This window comes from Chinchilla lanigera, unplaced genomic scaffold, assembly GCF_000276665.1.
Source record: "Chinchilla lanigera isolate Chin_1 unplaced genomic scaffold, ChiLan1.0 scaffold00064, whole genome shotgun sequence".
NCBI classification, from domain to species: Eukaryota; Metazoa; Chordata; class Mammalia; order Rodentia; family Chinchillidae; genus Chinchilla; species Chinchilla lanigera.
Genome location: NW_004955465.1, coordinates 7,811,505 through 7,830,977, shown reverse-complemented (window position 1 = coordinate 7,830,977; position 19,473 = coordinate 7,811,505). Strand labels below are relative to the sequence as shown.

General features: G+C 39.8%; 1 long non-coding RNA gene across 1 annotated transcript; it reads left to right on the top strand.

Annotated features, from left to right (window-relative positions):
* Window positions 1–2,334: 2,334 nt before the first annotated feature.
* LOC102007527 lies at window positions 2,335–18,096 on the top strand. Its single transcript, XR_263251.1, has 2 exons — window positions 2,335–2,500; window positions 17,726–18,096. It is a non-coding gene; the product is annotated as an uncharacterized LOC102007527 (long non-coding RNA).
* Window positions 18,097–19,473: the final 1,377 nt, after the last annotated feature.

The following is a 19,473-nucleotide window of genomic DNA, read 5'->3' as shown; positions in this document are numbered from 1 at the left end:
CATTCTCCTTCCCTATTTTCGGTATTATTACTAACTATTTTTAGTGCATGTTTATAACATGTAATGTTTACGTTCATTGTGGGTATTTGGTACATGTGTATGCAACATTTTAAATCTTTTTAAGATTCCCATCCCATAGGAAAGAATGGTAGTCATCAAGAAATGAAATAATAACAAATGGTGGTATGGCTGCAGTGGAAAAGGAGCACTTCTACACTGTTGGGGGGCAACATAAACTGGTACAACCACTATGGAAATCAGTATGGAGATTCCTCAAAGAACTAAAAATGGAAATTCCATTTGACCCAGTGATTTCCCTTCCACAATACCTTCCCAAAAGAGCTAAAGACATCACATTACAGCAATACCTGCCTACCAATGTTTATAGCTAAATCTTAGAAGCAACCTATATGTCTGTCAGCAGATGAATGGATAAGGAAAATGTAGCATCTCTATACAGTTGAGTGCTGCTCTGGTATAAAGAAGGATAAATGTGAGACATTTATAGAAAACTGGATATACCTGGAAAATATAACGTTAAGTGAAATAAATCAGACACACAAGCTTAAATGCTATTTCTCACTTGAGTGAAGCAAAGTATATACAAAGAGCAAAAGAAAAGATTTTAAGGTGGAGACAGATATACATTTCTCTATTATCTATCTATCTATCATCTATCTATCGATCTATCATCTATCTATCTACCTACCCATCTTATCTAAAGTACCTATCCTAATAGGCATGAAGTAGTATCTCATTTTGGCTTGGCTTTTCATTTTGCTCATGATAAATTATGTTAATCATCTTTTCATTTGCTGTTGCCCATTTGTATGTCCTCTTTGGAGAAATATAATCAATTTTTTGCCTATTTTTAATTGAGTTGTTTGTTGTTATGGTGCTTTATTTTCATTTTTACAATGAATGGGGCTAGAGTTATGGACATACCCCTGGTTATAGAGAATAATGGTTAGAAATGCTTGGGAACCTGGTCCTATTTCCGAGCTGTGTGTGTGTGTGTGTGTGTGTGTGTGTGTGCGCGTGTGCATGTGTGTGCGCATGGACGTATGTGTGTGTTGGGGCAAAATCAAGCACACATTTAATTCATTGTATTATATGTGCCTGCAACCAGAAAACATTCAACGAGGCTGGACTCTGTTTGGGACACCATTTAGAGAGGTGAACAAGGGGAAACTTATGCTCTATGGAGCTTCTACTTATAGCCACATTGTCCAAGATGATAGACCCCACACTTGTGGCTATCAAGCTCTTGAAATATGGCCAGTCTGGATGGGAAGTGCCTAATGCAACACAAACATTTGATTTTAAAATTTAGACCCAAAATGTAAGGTATTTCAGTAACAATTTTTAAAATTGATTACATGTTAAAATCATAGTATTCTTAATATCTTGGGTTAAGTAAAATAAGTTCTTGAATTTAATTTCACCTGTTTCTTTTTACTTCTTAAAATATGTCCACCTTAAAATGTAAAACTATGTACACAGAGCCAATTATATTTCTGAAATAGCATTGTTCCAGTGGGAGATACAGATAATAAGTCAATAAGCAAAAAAATAGGTGTGGCACTATCATAATCAATAAGATGGTCTCTCTGAGAAGCAGCTTTTGCAGAGACTTTTGAGGAGTGCAGGGCAGCCAGCTGGGTGGTGAGCAGGGGACGGTGGCTGAGGAAGTGGAGAAGCAGCGGAGTTTATCTCCTTTGCAGGCCATGATTATTATTATTTTTTTTATTTTAGAAATAAAAGGAGGAAAATATAAACAGACCGACAACATTTTACAAAATAGCATAGGATCAGTACAGACATTACAGAGTTACAAACAGAGTGGTAGGGAATTAACAATGCTTATTGTATTACATATTGATATCTTCAATGTAGTTTCTCATGAAAACACATATAGACATCCAAAGCTAATCAACCAATGCCTCACTGACAGTTTCTTTCAGCAAGGAAATACAGGACAGTAGAACACCCGTATTAACTATCCTGCATATACATATATACAAACTTTCTCCTTCTTTCCCTTCTCTTTTCCCATATCCCAGTTATCCTTTACCTATGAGTGCTTTCTTATCAATTCTCAATGTCTATCATATCTCCTAGATTAAATTAACTCTTGAGAGCCCGCAGGCACTGGCCACTGGCTGTATATAAGAAATGAGTGAGAAAGCAGGGACTGAAGTCGCACAAGCTTCTGACCCAGTGTGGCCTGGTGAGTTCTTAGGTGCTGCTAGATGTCTAGTTTGGAATGGACAGGGGAACTGTGATGAATTCCAAATTCTTTTTCTGCTAAATCTAAGTTGTTACCAGGAAGTTCAAATGGAGACATGTAGTGAGTTACCTAAAAAGGTCATGCTGTGATAATGCAATTCACTGGGAGAGAAAGCTTCGGGGCTCAGAAGCAAGGCTGGGCTGAAAACACAGAGGTCAAGGTCATCTTAGAGGAGACACTGGGACCCGTACACACAGTCACAGATATGAGGTAATGAGAAGTAGGAAGGGGATGGTAATTCATGGGATCTGGCATGAATCTTGGCTCTGTCACTCGCTAACTTCCTATGCTTCATCACCTGTATGATGGATGGGTGGTGGCCGTGGATCCTTTGAGATTGCTAAGCCTGGTTTCTGGCACCATGTAATAACTCAGTATTCCGTCTCATTCCCTTTGGATGACTAACACTGTAAAATCAAAACCTGTGTCTTGTCTTAGTTCAGTCTTGTGAAATGACGTAGAATAAACTGAAGTCCCATTTCGTATCGATTCTTTTCAATGTATGGAGACGACTACCACAAGATCGTAGGCTTTAACTCCTCTGCTAAGGTGCATATTGCTCTGGCTCAAGTCACACTGTCCTGGTCACTGTTCCCAGGAGAACCCTGTCTCAAAGTTCCCTTTTGGATGTGTTGCCCTGGGTGGGCTACCGCGGATGTGGTAGGCACCATACTGGTCATGACAAGTGCGTCTCTGCCCTCTGTCTGGGCACACAGCACCACTGACCACACCGGCAGCGGGCACACGCACTGCAGGCTTCCAGGCTTCTGCTTCTGTTATTTGGTGATTTGCTCTCATTCTTGATATCATAATATCACAGAGTTCATCAATTATCTTGTCCTTCTTCTTACCGAAACTATTTATCAACATGCCGGAGAAAACCGCCATGAACACAGAACCAATAGAGAGCTCACTGTATGTTGACATTTGCTCATTAATAGGCCCTGCTGGGTATGTTTGTTCAACCAGTTATGTGTGAATCATACAACACTCTGTCATCCAGTCCACAGTTTTTTCCACCTGTTTATGAGAATATTCAACTTAGTCCTTTAGCACATATTATCTGTTTTTGTTCTGTCACCATAGCTGGTGGTGTTCGCCTGTGTTAGGTGCCGCTGTGGGCAGGGGGCCACATTCCTCTGCTGTTGACCTTCATGTTGAACACATGGGAACACATGTTGAACACATGTTGAACACATGTTGAACACATGTTGTACTCACTGAGCTGCAGATGAGCTCTTTCGGCCACACCACTCAATCCGCCTGTCTATTTTCTGCTTTACACCTGTTCTGACCCTGTTGCATATTTTTGTTCATAATTATCATATATGTACCGTATGTGGGAAAAATTAAATTTGATTTAAATCCTTATTTGAAGTGAATGACTATTTAATCTAAATGCTTAATAGTTGGTTTATTAAAAAATTATATAAAGCAGAGGAGAAAAAATTATATAAAAATTATGTAAAGCATCTAAGGTTTGCCTCAGGCTCCTCCAAAAGTGAATGGTGCCGATGAAACAGAGTAAGCTTCAGCTTCCTGATGCTGAGAACAGGCTGCTGAGCTCAGAAATAAGGAGCAATGTGTTGGTGAGGGTGCTCAGCAACTGGGACTCTTCCACATGGTGAGGGGAGGTAAAATGGTGGAGTCACTATGGAAAACACTGTAGAAGCACCTCAAAAAGATCAAAAGAGAACCACCGCATGACCCACTGTCCCCCTCTGAATATATATCCCAAGGAACTGAGATCAGCCTTTTGAGAGGGCATCAACACTACCCTGTCCACTGCAGTGCCATTCACGAGAGCCAAGATGCCCAACCCACCTGCTTGTCTATTGACAGGTGCATGGATAAAGAAAATGTGATACTCTTTTCACAGTTGTCCTCTTGATCAAGTGAAATATTGACAAAATGGTGTCATTTTGTGAAATGTTTTATTAGTACATGTTTGAGATACGCAATGATGGATGCATTTGCCCCAGGGAGTTGGTACGGGAACGCATCATATGAGGAAATCCTGTCACTGAGAGGAGATGGCTGCACCTGAGAACATTAGGCTGTGTGAAGTAAGCTGGGCATAGATGAACAAATACTGCATGATTCCACTCATGTGAGGCACCTAGAACAGTGAAATTCACAGCAGAGACTAGAATGGTGGGGGTGGGGAAATGGGAGCTGTTCAGTTGGTATGAGGCTTGCATCATGCAAGAGGAATTACCTGTACAGATCTTCCATACAGTAGACACGCCACTGTAAAAATAATGCATCACGCATTGAAAAATTTAAGAGGTTAAATTTCAGGTCAAGTGTCTTTAGAATAAACAAACCCAAACAAAACCAAATAGAACATAGAAACTCAAGGCAATCTTTGGAGGTGATGGATGTATCTGTTACTTTGGCCTTGCGGTGATGGTTTCCTGGGTGTATGCGTATGTCCAAGCTGCAGCATCAACCTGTAAACGCTAAACATTCGCAGCTTATTGAGTAACAATTATTCTTCAGTAAATCTGTTTTCTGAAGAAGAAAAAGTAACGATCAGACCAGGTGAACTTGGTAAGTCCACAGGAACTCAGCAGGAAATGTTTGTTAACATACTTGTTAGCCACCTAGAGCCAGGACAGTCACAGGTTTATTTGGGCCAAATTGCAGAAGTTGTCACTGTAGAGATGTAAACCTGTATTTATTTATTTTGCTCTATTTCAATTGCTTGACTTATTTATGATCAATGAAGTGAATTTTTAAATTTATGTTTTGCTGGACAAATCAATATTTACTGAGTGTTTAATAGTGATTGAAATTCTGGACTGGACAACCTACAGTCAAACCTTGGCTGCTCCACTCACTAGCTGGGGAGGGTTATTTAATGTCTCAATGCCTTAGTTTTGTAATATGCAATCTGGACATTTCATAGGGTTTGTTGGAAGGGATATATTAGTGAGACTTGTAGCATGCTTAGAGTAATGCCTGGCTTTAGGTCTTGCCAGTTAAGTGACAATTATTATTACTTATTTTAAATATATAGGTAATATTTTCTTAGTGCTCTAAATATTCAAATTCTGAAATTATTCATTCTTAACTTAAAGTAGTGGTTATGCAACTTTAAGACATACACATAGAAACAAATAGATGGATCAAAACACTCTATTTGAAGAAAAACATTTAGAGCCTTTTAGGACATGACTCAAACCTTCAACTAGCAAAGGCAAAGTCACTAAAAGTCATAGATTTGAGTGCCTGTGTTATTTATTCAAGAAACTCTTAAATTTTAAAATATCATCTGGGGTGAAAGTTAAATACGTGGAATATTTCTCTACTTTCTCCACCAATGAGACTCAGAAAGTAGAGATTTTTTTTCAATGTATAAAATGAAGAAAAATATTTTAACTGATACATAAAATTATTCATGTTCATAGGACACCATGTGCAGTTTTGTTACATATATACATTATGTAATGTTTAACACAGGGTAAACTTATTCTTTTACAGTTATCATTTGTTTATGTTAAAAACATTCAAAAGCATTTTTCTAGCTTTTAAAAAAATACAGTATACTATCATTATCTATAGCTATGTACAGTACAATAATGCACCAGAATCTCCTAACTATAACTTAGTAACTGTTGCTTGACCTTTTCCCATCCCCCCACTTCCCCTAACTTCTGATCACCACCATTCTACTCTCAACTGCAATGAGATTGACTTTTTTAGAGTCCACATATGAACGAGAACATGGTACAGTGCTTGTCTTTCTGTGTCTGTTTATTTCACTGAATACAGTGGTCTCTAGTGCCATCCGTGATGGTGCAAACAATAGGATTTCATCCTTTTTCTGGCTGAATAGTATCCCACTGTGTTTACGTATGCCTTTTCTTTACCCATTCATAAGTCGATGAATGTGTGGGTTGACTCACTTTCTTGCCACCAGTTAATGGTGCTGAAAAGAACATAGGAGTTGGCTGTCGCTTCACCCTACTGACTTCATTTCCTCTGGCTGTATATCCAGGCATGGGGTTGCTGGATCGTAGGGGTAGGTTCTGTTTTAGTTTTCTGATAAGTTTCTATCTTATTTTCTATGATGGGCACCTTAATTTACATCATCACCAATGGCATGCAAGCATTTGTCTCCACATCCTGACCAGCATTTATCCTTTACTTTTGTGAACAGTCATTCTTACTAGAGTGAGGTGATCGCTCACTGTACTTTTGATTTGCATTTTCCTAGTGATAAATGATTTCAAGCATCTTTTCATGTGTTTGTTGGTCATTGTATATATTCCTTGGAAAATTTCTGTTTGGATCTACTGTCCACTGTATCATTGGATTATTGGTGAGATTTTCACTACTGAGTTATCTGAACTCTGTGTTCTGGTTATTAGCCCTTCATCCAAAGTTTAGTTTGCAAAGACTTTCTTGTATTCTGTAAGTTGCCTCTTCACTCTGTTGCTTGTTTGCTTTGCTGTCCATAAGCTTTTTAGTTTGATGTAATCCAATTTGTCCAGTTTTGCTTTTGTTTCCTGTGCTTTGGGGATCTTATGCAAACCTTCCTGCCCATGCCAATGTTTGGAAGCATTCCTCTTACGCTTTCTTCTAGGAGTTTCATAGTTTTAAGTCTTTAATCAATTTCGAGGTTGTTTTGACTGAAGAGAAGTAGAGGTCTTGTTTCCTTTTTTGTACGTGGATAACCAATTCTCCCAGCATTATTTATTGAAAATTCTGTCATTTCCTCAATGCATGTTCTTAGCATCATTGTCAAAAATTAATTATCTCTGGATATGTTTATCTTAGAATCTCAAATTCATTCCATTGATATATGGTGTTTTTATGCCAATACCATACTGTTTTAATTACTATAGCTTTGGAGTATGCTTAAAAGATCATAAACTGGATTCTTAATGAGCATTGCAGATAATTCTTATCCTCCTCTCCCTTACCACTTTTGCTTTATCCTTCTTCCATTTACCATCTTTTTTCCATCTTAAGTTTATGAAATCCAGAAGCTAAACAGACCAGATATTTGCTCACCCCTAATCTTGGCCAAAAAGAGGTAGACATGGGATTTAAACATGGTCACTGGATCCTCATATCAAAGACCTGAAATTTGGAGTTAAAAGGATGAGGACATGGGAAATTTAGGGTTCACAGGTATGGTGGCAGGCGCAGTAATAGAGGGTCCCTAAGCAGCCAACTGCTGGACATGACCTGTGCAAGCTTCCATCAGTCACATCTAGTTTTCAACTCCAGTGCTCCAGTCTGTTTCTCCCAGTTGTCTTCTCACAAAAATTCTCACTATCTTGAGTTTTTTTTATAATCAATTTTTGCTTTTCATTGTAGGTGTATCATATACACGTGTATCTTCAAATAACAAATTGTCTACTTTTTTGTATACTGTGTACATTATTTAGTCCATTGCTTCTTTCAATCCACATTGTACTTTGGAGATTAATCCATTCTGGTGTGTGCTGTCTAATTTTGTATTTTGTACTGTATGGTTGTACAGTATTTCATAGATATATGTATCTATTTGACCACTGTGTTGAGGTATGATTGACATGTAAAAGGCGTGTGCATTTAATGTTCACAACTTGGTGAGTTTGGAGATAATTGTACGTGACCTTCACCTCTCAAAATTCCCGGCAACTCTCTGTATTATTATTATTATTGTTATTGTGTACCACAATATGTTTATTCATTTTTGGTTAATGGACATTTGATGATGATATTTACAGTTGATGGATATCATTTTTATATTTTGCTATTGTAAATCCATTGTGAAGATTTCTATATGCATGTTCACTGCAAATGAAAAGGATGTCGATATGATATTCCTGAGAATGGCATAGCTGGATTGTAGAGTAAGTATATGTTTAACTTTCTTAGAGAATGGTGTGTTTCCAAAGCTTTTATAACAACTCACACAACTTCCAGAAGTTACTGAGGAAGCTTAAAAATATTTACCTGACAGTTCTTTAATCTTTTGTCATGTTTATTCCTAGGAACTTTATTTTTTGTGTTGATTTTATGAATAATAATTTAAATTTGGTATTGTTTTACTGTTAGTTGCTGGCATACACATATGCAATTGACTTTCATGTATTTGCTAAACTCAGATTCATTTGGGGTTTCTGGGGGTAGGTAAGCATATTATCTAAAAATAATGCAGTATTATTTTATAATTTGTAGTCCTTGTACCTTTTATTTCTTTATCTTATCTTATTGCATGCCACAGAACTTTTAGTAAAATATTTACTGATGATAGCATTAATGAATATTTTTGGTTTATTTTATTTTAAAGAAATTTTTAAAATATTTCATTGTTTAGTATAATACATGTTTTATATTTTTATACATTTAAAAATAATTTTAAGAAAGTGTTCTATTTCCACTTTGCAAGAGTACTTTTAATAATCATGAGTAATGGTTTGCTTATTAACTTCTAACTTACGTCTGCTAGTTAACTTCTAATTTACATCTGAAGGTTCAAAGGATATTCGGGATTCTGTTCCTTCTTTTTTCTCCTGGAAGCCTGGAATATTATTACCATAATTAGCTGTTAAGCTAATATTCACATGCATGAGCTGAGTCATTGAAGTCATGAAGTTTGCCCATCAAGACTTCATTAAGTACTACACAGTGTAATGTACTTGGGAGACACAAAAGTCTACTGAGTGAGCTAAAAACCCCAGCAGATAGTATAGATTTTCTATCAGCACTTCACATTTCCTACAGGGCTTGACATCACTCATCAGAGACAAGGAGCCAGAGTAGAAGGAATCAGTCAAAGAAATGATACTCGTCAATGACCCAGAGATCACAGTAAGAAGAATCATTGCCCTGTCGGGAGGTGTCTAACAAACACCAAGAAATAATCCTAGTAGACCAGGAGTCCAAGTAAAACTTAGAAACACCAGCAGTTAAGGCCAGAAAATGCACTGGACAATTTAGTTCAAGTTTATGTGCTGCTTTGTTGACAGCCATCCAATTATGGCTTGCATACTTCTCACCAAGAGCAGAAAGTTCCCCAGAATTCACTGAACACCATTTGTTGCTTTAATAGTTAGAACTGTGTTTCTGAAATGAAGGTGAGCTTCCCTTCCTAGTGGTCTTTCCCCAATAATGCCACTACACCCTGTGCCCCCAAAGAATTTCTCCCACTCTCTCTAATGTTGGCTCTCCAATGAGAAAGTGCAGGCACCATGCCTCCCTGAGATGGCTGCAGTTGGACTAATTGCTCCCAGTCCCTTCAACAGCTGTTCACGGGAATTCTGTCCCAACTGCTCACCATTCCCTCTTTTCGGCACACTGCATCATTGCTGCCTCTTCTTAAAGTTAGTGCTACAGTCACGGAAATCCCACGAATGGGCCCATGAGTGCTCAGTGTCCCGAGACTTTCTATCGTTCTCGCTGTCACCCATCCCCCTGCCTTTCTCATCTTCATTTTCTGAAACAGTTCCCACTTTCCTCTTTCCAAACCTAGGCATCTGGAGAGACACATAGGTGTCATTACAAGGGGAGGTAGCCCAGAAGAACACACATCTGTTTTCCTGGACAACTGCTCCAATGCTTGAGAAAGCAGTTCTGTATGATGCTAAGACATTTAGAAGGTTCTCTCAATACTCCAGGAAAAAAGACGCTGCTTGCAAGATAACTTTTTACCGCGAATATTATAGTAGGTTTGTTTTTGTTGTGGCCTTCCTCGCTCTTGTGAAATGCAAATATCAAATATGCGTAATACAGAATGTGTTGCTGCAGTAGCTGTGGGGCCTTGGATGAATGACTTCTGCAATCCTCCATTTCCTCTTCAATTTACTCGGTTTCCTCCTCAACTCTGAAATGGGCAGGACAGGAATAATCACTTCAAATCTACCTCCTGAGGAGAGATGGGTGTGTTGGGTCTTTGTCAAGTGACCTGTTATACAAATAACTGCAGGGCACTGTTATGGTGAATGTGACCTTGGCAGAGAGTGAGAGAATACTGTCAAAATAACAAAATCCAAATCAAATATGTACTGCTTTTCTATGCTTAAATTGCTCCAAATGTTTTACCTGGAAGTTTTAGATCCAGAAAAGCTCTAGAAGTCATTAAGTTTCTAGGAACAACATGTCTAAGAATGCCACTATTTTTCATCAAATATGGTCATATTATTGCTGCTTGGAGCACATATGTAATTTCCTATTTGGGAGGAGACATTGTTTTCATCAGTTATCCTATTAGCTCTTAATGTGTTAGTCTGTTTTCTGTTGCTATAACAGAATACCTGACAATGGCTCCTTTGTACAGGAAGTTTACTTAACACAGGGCTCTGAAGCCTAGAAATCTATGATTTGGCAGCTACATCTGCTCAGCTCCTGGTGAGGGCATCATGCCTTTTATGACATGGTGGACAATGACAGAGGCACGTGTCTGCAGGTGGAAGGGGCAATGTATGAGGGGTGACCTTGCTTGATAGGGACCCATCGTTGCAGTAACCAAACCAGTCTTGTGTGAGAACTCACTCACTATTGCAAGAATGAACCCAGTACTGCAGCAAAGGTATCAATCCTCAAGGATTGTTAAAGGTCCTACTCCCAACACCTACCTCCAAAACAATAATCGAATTTTAGCATGAACTTTGGAGGAGATAATGGGTAATAGAGCCATAATGTCCCATAGATGAGGATACTAAAATGTGACAGCCTGTGATTGCCACAAATGTTGGCAATACAGAAACAGAGCCCCTTTTCCCTGTCCTCCACTCACTGAAACTCATGCACTGCTTCATGGTCGCAGGTCCTACTTTGATTAATTACTGGTCCCTGCTACCTCCTACTATGGGGTTCACGGCTTCAACCTACTTTCTCCAGCCTGCATGAAAAAAGAAAAGGTACAAATATAGCCAAGAAAGACAATTAATTACTAATATGGGCCAGTCCAAAAGAGACTCTAAAAGGAACATTTGAATCCTTTGAGAGTCATAAATAATGTAAATAATCCCCCCATGTTTTATGCAAGGAGAATTTTTGGTGGTAAACAATGACATTGCGTATGTACATATATTAATATTTTCCATCCAAAACTGTATGCAGTTAGCATTTGGAATAGTGTAATTATAGCCTGGCTGGACTTTTTTGTAGGTGCTAAAATTGATTTCTTGGCTGAATTATTTTGCAATGCACTTAAACCACTAATTGTACACCTAAACGAAATTGAGTGTGAACAAATCAGATAACTTTTATTTTACCTTGGATAATAATTTATTGGTACAGATAAAACTCCTTAATTAAATCTGGCAAAGCCATCCCTGTGGAGGCCCCACATAAAGGCATTCTGTCATCCAGCTTTAGTGATTATTTCAATTTTAGAAGAATGCTCTGCTATTCTTAGAGCTATATATCTATTAAGGCCTGAAGAGGTAGTGAGTTGTTTCAGCTCAGTGCCTCTTTGAATCCCAGATGGATTTAGGATAGATCATTTTGTAAGGAATGCTACTCATTTATAAATTATAATTAAATACACGCAAAATGGAAACTTGCATTACTATTCCTGAAAATAGCTTCTTAATTGAGAAACTTCCAAAGTAGCCCAAAAAGAAAAGAAATAGGTCAAGAAAAGGCAGCACACTTTTATCTTGATAAATATATCTTATGTATTCGAACAAAAATAAACCATCTATATAAGTGTATTGGTTTGGTAAGCTACTATAACCAAAGTACCATAAACCAAGTGGCTTAGACAGTTGAAATGTATTGTCACACAGTTCTAGAGGCCGGAAGTTAGAGATCAAGGGATTGGCAGTGTCACACCACTCTGCACTGCAGGAACCCTCCTTGTCCCTCTGCCTTCCTGGCTTGCAGCTGCACAGCTCCAACCTCTGCCTTTGTGGTCACTTGGGATTTTCCCTGTGTGTCTCTCGTCTTCACATGGCTATCTTAAGGGCCATCAGTCATATAGTATTAAGGCCCACCTTACTCTAGTAGGACCTCACCTTGATTTAATTACATATTTTCAACAAGCATATCTCCAAATAAAGTCAAATTATGAGGCACTGGTGACTAAGGACTTCAGCATACAGTACTTGGTGGGGGTGGGTTGGGAGATACACAGTTCAGCCCCCAACAAGAAGACAAATTATTATAGCAGACAAATTTAATTCACAGCTCACTGCAAATAACAATCATTTCCTATCGCCTCAGTTCCCTTTAATTCTTATTCCAATATAAAAGCTATTAACTACCTTAGGCAATTTAAAAAGATACACGGCATCACCATGCCATTTCCACTGAGATTAGAGCAAGATGCATGAGGACCAAACTGCAGTTGGGTGGCATCAAACAATGTTCATTTGTGTCAAAGCGGTGCAGCATGAAGCATCCTAAGAGCATCTTCTGCTCTGATGTCCTTCTCTGGGGTGTTTTAGTAAAGTGGAGGGGTTCTGTCTGCTAGGGACACTGAGTGGACACATTCTGGAACAAAGGGGATGGGTTAACACAGGTTTTCAAATGATGGTTCACGGAACCCTTGCAATCATGTGCAATGGTAGCTTCTTGTCCATGGAGGACAAGAGCTCCATGTCTCCCAGTGGATGCCCAGAGTCAAGGACAGTACCAGACCTTTGTGTACCATGTTTTTTTCAATACATATATACCTACAATAAAGCTTACTTATGTGCACTAAAAGATTGCCAATAATAGCTAGTAATAAAATAGAACAATTTAAACATTACATTGTAGTAAAAGCTAAATGTACTCTCTCTTAAAATATTTTATTGCACTGTACTAGCCCTTCTTGTGATGGTGTGACAGGGCATGTAATGAAGTGAGGTAAATGATTATGGTTAAATAAATGCTGTGTTGTGGTGACACAGGCTTAGGCTATTGGGATACCGTGACAGTTGATCTCGTAACCAGGACAACTACTGAGTGACCAACAGTCAGTAGTGTATACACCATGGAAACACTGGATAACGGGCAGTGCCCATACTTAACACAAGATTTCATCATGCCACTCAGAATCACATGCAATTTAAAAGTTTTGAGTTGTTTATTTCTGGAATTTTCCAATTAATATATTTGGACCACAGTTGACCATGGATAACTAAAGCTACAGACAGTGAAAGTGCAGATTAGGCGGGGTACTACTGTGTATGTGGCTCTTGAAAGTGTGGCCAACAGCAGATATGATCAATATGTGCATGTTCCCTCCCTCTAAACATGAAAATGTACACATTCTGTTCTTTGTTTCTGTAGTTGCAGCATGTTTATTAGGCTATTCACTCCTTCTCTTGATTTTTTACTTTATAAATAAGATATCTTCAACTAATGATTGCCTTCAGAATATTTTTGTGATTCAGTTATGTCTTCCTATGTGGATACCATGATTCCTTACAGTCCATGTGCATGTGTGCATTGCTCTGATGAAGCCCTTCCATGGCTTTCCATCTGTCACAGGATAAAAGCCGATGTCCTTGTATGGTTAACACTGTGCTGGAGGATTGGTCCCATTAACCTTCCTTACTGTGTTGGTCAGCTTTCTGTTACTGTGCCAAAATACCTGAGATAATAAACTTATAGAACAGAAAGATTTATTTTGGCTCAATTCCAGAGATTCCAGTCCATGGTCATGTGGCACCATTGCTGTTGGGCCTGTGGCAGCTCAGTGTCATAGTGGGAGCACAGGGAGGAGGAGGAGCCTCACTTTCTGGCACTGGGAAGTAGAAGAGAGGAAGGGGCTGGGAGCCCAATATCCACACCCTTGGATGCATACTCGCAGAGACCTAACTCCCTTCCACTAAGCCCCACCTCTTAAGAGTTCCACTACCTCCCAACAGTGCCCTAGGCTGCCAACCAAGGCTTTCACACATGAGCCTGGGGGACCCTTACCCAAGCCATAGCATTCACCCTGCCTCTTAATTCTGTCTCTTTGTTCACCATGTTGCAGGCATGCTGCCTCCTGTCCTTCTTAAACATGCTAGGCACACTTCTGTGTAGAGCCCTTGCCTTGGTCATTCCTCCTCCCTGGAAGTCTTCCCTGTGTGGCTCATTCTGCACATCTTTCAAATCCTGGTCTGGAGTCTCCTCTCTGCTTACTCTGCCTGGCACCCTTGGTTCCCCTTACCTCGCTCAGTTCCCTGGGAGACCCATAATACTGACCATTCTGTAACATAACATGGAATGTACTTTGCTTATTATTTCTTTCCTCTGAAAGATTATAGGCTCACTGGAGATGGAATCATTTCTTGCACACAGGTGTACAGAGCTTGACCATAACCCATACTCATTATTTAATACATTTTGATAATGGGGAAGCAATCTGAGGATGAACAGATAACTACAAAAGAGAACCTAGACTTTTTTCCTCTAGGCTGTTAGTGTTTACAAGCTGTAATTAAATGTACATGTGGATATCAGTAAATCTATGCATTTTCAATGGATCTCTTTCCAAATTACGCACTAAACAATTCTGTTCACCTTCGCCTCATTGTAAGAGTTGTGGGACTGGATGGAAGTAGCTTACCTTCCTCTTCCCATCATTACCTGCTCATATGATGCTGAGCGAGCCACTGCACCTGCTTGAGCCTCAGCTTTCTCATTTCTAAATTTGTGGTAACATTGCCTATCATATAGAATTAAATGAGATAGCCTGGTGTGGTGGTGCATGCCTGTAATCCCAGCACTTGGGAGGTTGAGGCAGGAGGATCACTGTGAGTCTGAGGCCAGGCTGGGCTACAAAGAGAGTTCCAAGCCAGCCTGAACTGCATAGCAAAACCCTGTCTTAAAAAGATAAAAGAAAAAAAAGAATTAAATAAGATAAAATGTATAAACTCTTCTACATTCAGCAATTATTTATTGAGTACCCACTGTACCATAGGTGCTGTCATAGATATTGGGACAATTCATTTTTATCATGATTTATTGAGTGACAGATGGTGCATTGGTGAAAAGAGGCAGGGGACCATACCACACAAAAATAGTCAAAAATCCCTGCTTTCATGGGGCTTGCATGTTAAAGGAGGGAGGCAGATGGTAAGCAGTATAAAATAAGCAAATATTAAGTGAATTAGATGGTGGGAAGGTTAACTTTATGTGTCAACTTGACTGGGCTAAGAGATTACCAGATAGCTAAGATAACACTATTTCTGGGTATGTCTCTAAGGATGTTTCTGGAAGAGATTAACATTTGAATTAGTAAGCTGAGTAAAGATCTATTTTCACCAATGTGGGTGGGTACCACTAATTCACTGAGCACCTGGATGGAAAGAAAGGTAGAGAATGGTGAAACTTTCTCTCCATTCTTGAGCTGGGACACCCATCTTCTCCCACCCTTGGACATATGAGCTTCTGGTTCCTGGGCCCAAGGACTCTGGGACTCACATTCCCCATCAGGCCTTTGGCCTCAGACTGGGACTAACTCTGTTTGCTCCCCTGGTTCTCAGGCCTTGAGATTTAGCCTGAATTCCACTGTCAGTTTTCATGCCTCCCTAGCTTGCGGGTGATGCGTCTTGAGACGTTCTGGTCTCCATAACTGCATGAGCCAATTCCTATAATAGTTTTCCTCTTTCTTATTTTTTTCTCCCTTTTTGAGAGGGTCTTGCTATGCAGTTCAGGTTGGTCTTTAACTCACTATGTAGCCAAGGCTGGCCTTGAACTCACAACCATCCTCCTGCCTCAGCCTCCCGAGTGCTGGGATTACAGGTGCATGCTAATGCACCACGTCCGCTACATCTGGCTCTCCTCTTTCTTATTATGCTTCTAGAATTCCTATTGATTCTGTGTCTCTGGAGAACCATCATTAATATTGATGGTGATAGGTGCTTTGGGAAAAATCCAGAGGTGGAAAGGGGCTGGGAGAGAGAGGGCTCCACCTTTTCACCAGGTGACATTGGTGACTGAGGTAGTTTGTGCCCTTGATGAGTACACATATCAGCCACCTCTCCAGTGTGCAGTAGATGCCACTTGACTCTCAATGAATTTGTCAGTGATGGTGGTGTCCCTGAGAGAGAAATATCTGGACCCAAAGCCACCCTCAGCCTGTGTCTCATCTGCCAAGTCTCAGTCACAGACTCAGTTTACCCCACTGATTGGCAGTTCACACTTCCATGCAGACTGGCAGGGGTTCCTGTTACCCTGTCTTACACAGTAGATATTTTTCTTCTGTTCTACAGGCAGTAGCAAAGGCTGGGTATTTACAGAATAGCAGAAAATTGTTCTCGTGCCTATTTCTAAATCTGCTCAATTTGGAACCTGGGGAGACCCAGGTCCAGAGTGTATAAAATGCTCATTTTATGACTGCTATAGGAGTACAGACTTTCTAGAAAAGGAAAAAAATCCATTATCTCCCCTAATGGGTGTTACAGGAAGTTTCTCCTAAATATTGCATAAAATAAACTTAAAACAATTCTCTGTGCTGAGTTTACAATTCAGTCTATGGCTCCCATAAGAGAATGTATGATAATGGAGGGAGAAATATTTACCAAACCCAAAAGTAGTAGTCATTTATTTAGTCATTAACTGCAAGACTGGCAATGTTAAAATTATTGTGCTAAAGAAATTCATTTCTTAAACATATAAATATCATCATGCACATAATTTAAAGTTTTCATTTTAACTGTTCATTTGAAAAACAGAAGGATTAAACAATCCTCGCTCTTACAGACTTTCAATTCAGGTAGATGGGACAGTTTCTATGGGCAAAGAGAACAGGGGTAGCTGCCTCTTTGTGCTAGAAGTGCAGGAGCCTCTCACCAAAGGGAAGGTTGAATGTTCCTGAGAGGATGTCTCCAAAGCAGCTGTCATGGTTTATAATCTGGAATGTCCTCCTCACCTCCCCTTGGAAACCCTTATCCTTCCCTTCTCTTCCTTTATGGTTGAAGTCAGCTGTCACAACCTCCAGATTCGGTAGTTATTCCTGAATTACTCCAGCACACTCCACCTACCTGTGAACACCGACAGTGTGACTACACTGGATACTTTCTTATTTTCCCGCATTCGTGTCTTGCTTCCCCTAACCAAGCAAAGAGCATTCCTCAACAACATGATGGAGTCACATTTCCACTTGGTGTCCATACTCATTCTTGGCACTGGTTGGGCACTACGTTAGCCTGATCTAAAAATCTGGTATGAATCAAAAATTCAAATGTAATCCTAGAATATTTTGCCACTACAACATTTCCATGCATCTACATAACATGGGTTCTTGAGGCACAGCCCTCCCTCCTGGGAAATAAAATGAGAATTTCTAAATGTTTACAATCTTTTTTCTGAAGCTGTAAGTTGTTAAGTAGCTGATTTAAGTAGTAAGATTTTCTCAGATCATCAAGTAAAACACCTTCAGTAAAACAGAGAAGACCATGGAAAAGGGAAACCTAGATCCCTTTTAGAAGATCCTGTACTGACACATAGGGTTGGGACAATAGTGAGGACATCAGGTTTAAATGATTTGTTTCATTTTTTTTTTTTTAGGTAAAAAGCAATGCAAGTGGACGTGATTGTCTGAGTCCAAGCTACTCAGGAAACTGAAGCAGGAGGATCCCTTGAGCACAGAACTTCAAGGACAGCCTGGGCAACATAGTGAGACCTCATCCTCCCCACCCTAAAAAGCAATGCAAATTCATGTTGGGGAAAGTAGAAGTTAAATAATGTTAGGCATTGCTGAATATTCTGGACCATCTGGAAAATATCACAGAGCATACTTACACAAATGAAGATAACATCCCTGGGCAGGATGATCTTATGGGACCACTACCATATATACAGCCCATCACTGACCAGCACACGATTACAGAGGGCATGACAGTACAGGCAAAAGAGAATAAAAATCATTAATAATCCCATTTTGGAAGTAAACACCATTCACAGTTCAGCTGACATCCTTCAGGACTTTTTGTACGTGTCTATTTACACATGTATTTTCCTTTCCAAAAATAGAATCATTTTAACACATTGTTTGATAAGGTTATTTTTCTTTAGAAAAACATTGTGAAGATTTTCTCAGATCATCAAATTTTCTCCCGCTCTTCCATCAGAATGACTGACCCTTTTTTTACTTCTGTCTTCTAATCATACTCTGTAAGGAGGCAAATCCTCTTGCCCTGTCATAATACAGTGAGAAGCTGGCAACCACGTCCACCCTGGTCTAAGCTGCTGCTACCTCAAGCATGGAATATTGGAGAACTTCTTAACGGGTGTCCTTTCTGACCTTGTTCCTTTAAAACTGTGCTCAGCACAGTAGTCAGTGATCCTTTGAATGCTCGAGGTAGACCAGTTCATCTCAGCCTCTTCTGTCACTGCACTTGGTGTCCCCTCCTTCAAAGTAAGTTCTAAAATCCTTGATCTACAGTCCATAAGACTCTAAGCAATCCGGCAGCTCCTTACCAACCTCTCTTTCCCCTGCTCACTCTGTGTCCCCTGGGGTGGCCTCCTTGCCGCTCCTTCAAGCTGTCCCAGCCTTGCAGTCACTTCTTGCTAGAACACTCTCCCCAGACAGCTGAAGTTTGCTCCCTTGCTCCCTTCAGATTTTTATAACACCCTTTGACAAAAGTAAAACTGAGACCAGTTAAATCTGATGATGTTTAATTGGAGAAGAAAAAGGTTCTTGAACTAGGGAAGACGGATGATGGTGCCAGGTTCTCCCAGTCCCCACCCCCCCTGGGCTATATCTATAGCCAAATAAAAGGGAGCAAAGTGTAGGAGCAACCTCATTGGCTGCAGTCAGCATTTGTGTTATGTGAACATGGTCTGATCCCTTGGACATGATTGACTGAAGCCTGACTACTGTGATTGGCTAAGACTCAGTTTCTTGGTTACAGGAGTCTACACTTACATTACAGTTTGTTTACATGTCAAGCTAAAGTACTGTTCAATACGCACAGAGGCTTCTTTGGACCAACTTTATCACCCAAGCACAAAGAAAGTAAAATTTATTTTACTTTAATTCTTCTCAAGGGGCCCTTACCCAACTCCCCTATCTAGTATTTTCCACTCCTTTCCAGTGCCCTTCTCCCCATGTTCTCCATCTTCTGCCCTGCTTTGTTTTTCTCTGCAGTCCAGTATCACCTTCCATGGGACCACATGTACTTTTTAAAAAGTGTTTTTTGTCTTTATTCTGCATAGTGTGTGAGCCCCACCAGGGCAGGATTTCTGTCTGTCTAGCCCACTGCATCTCTCTCATTTCTGGAACAATGCCCAGCACAGAGCAGGCTCTTGATAAA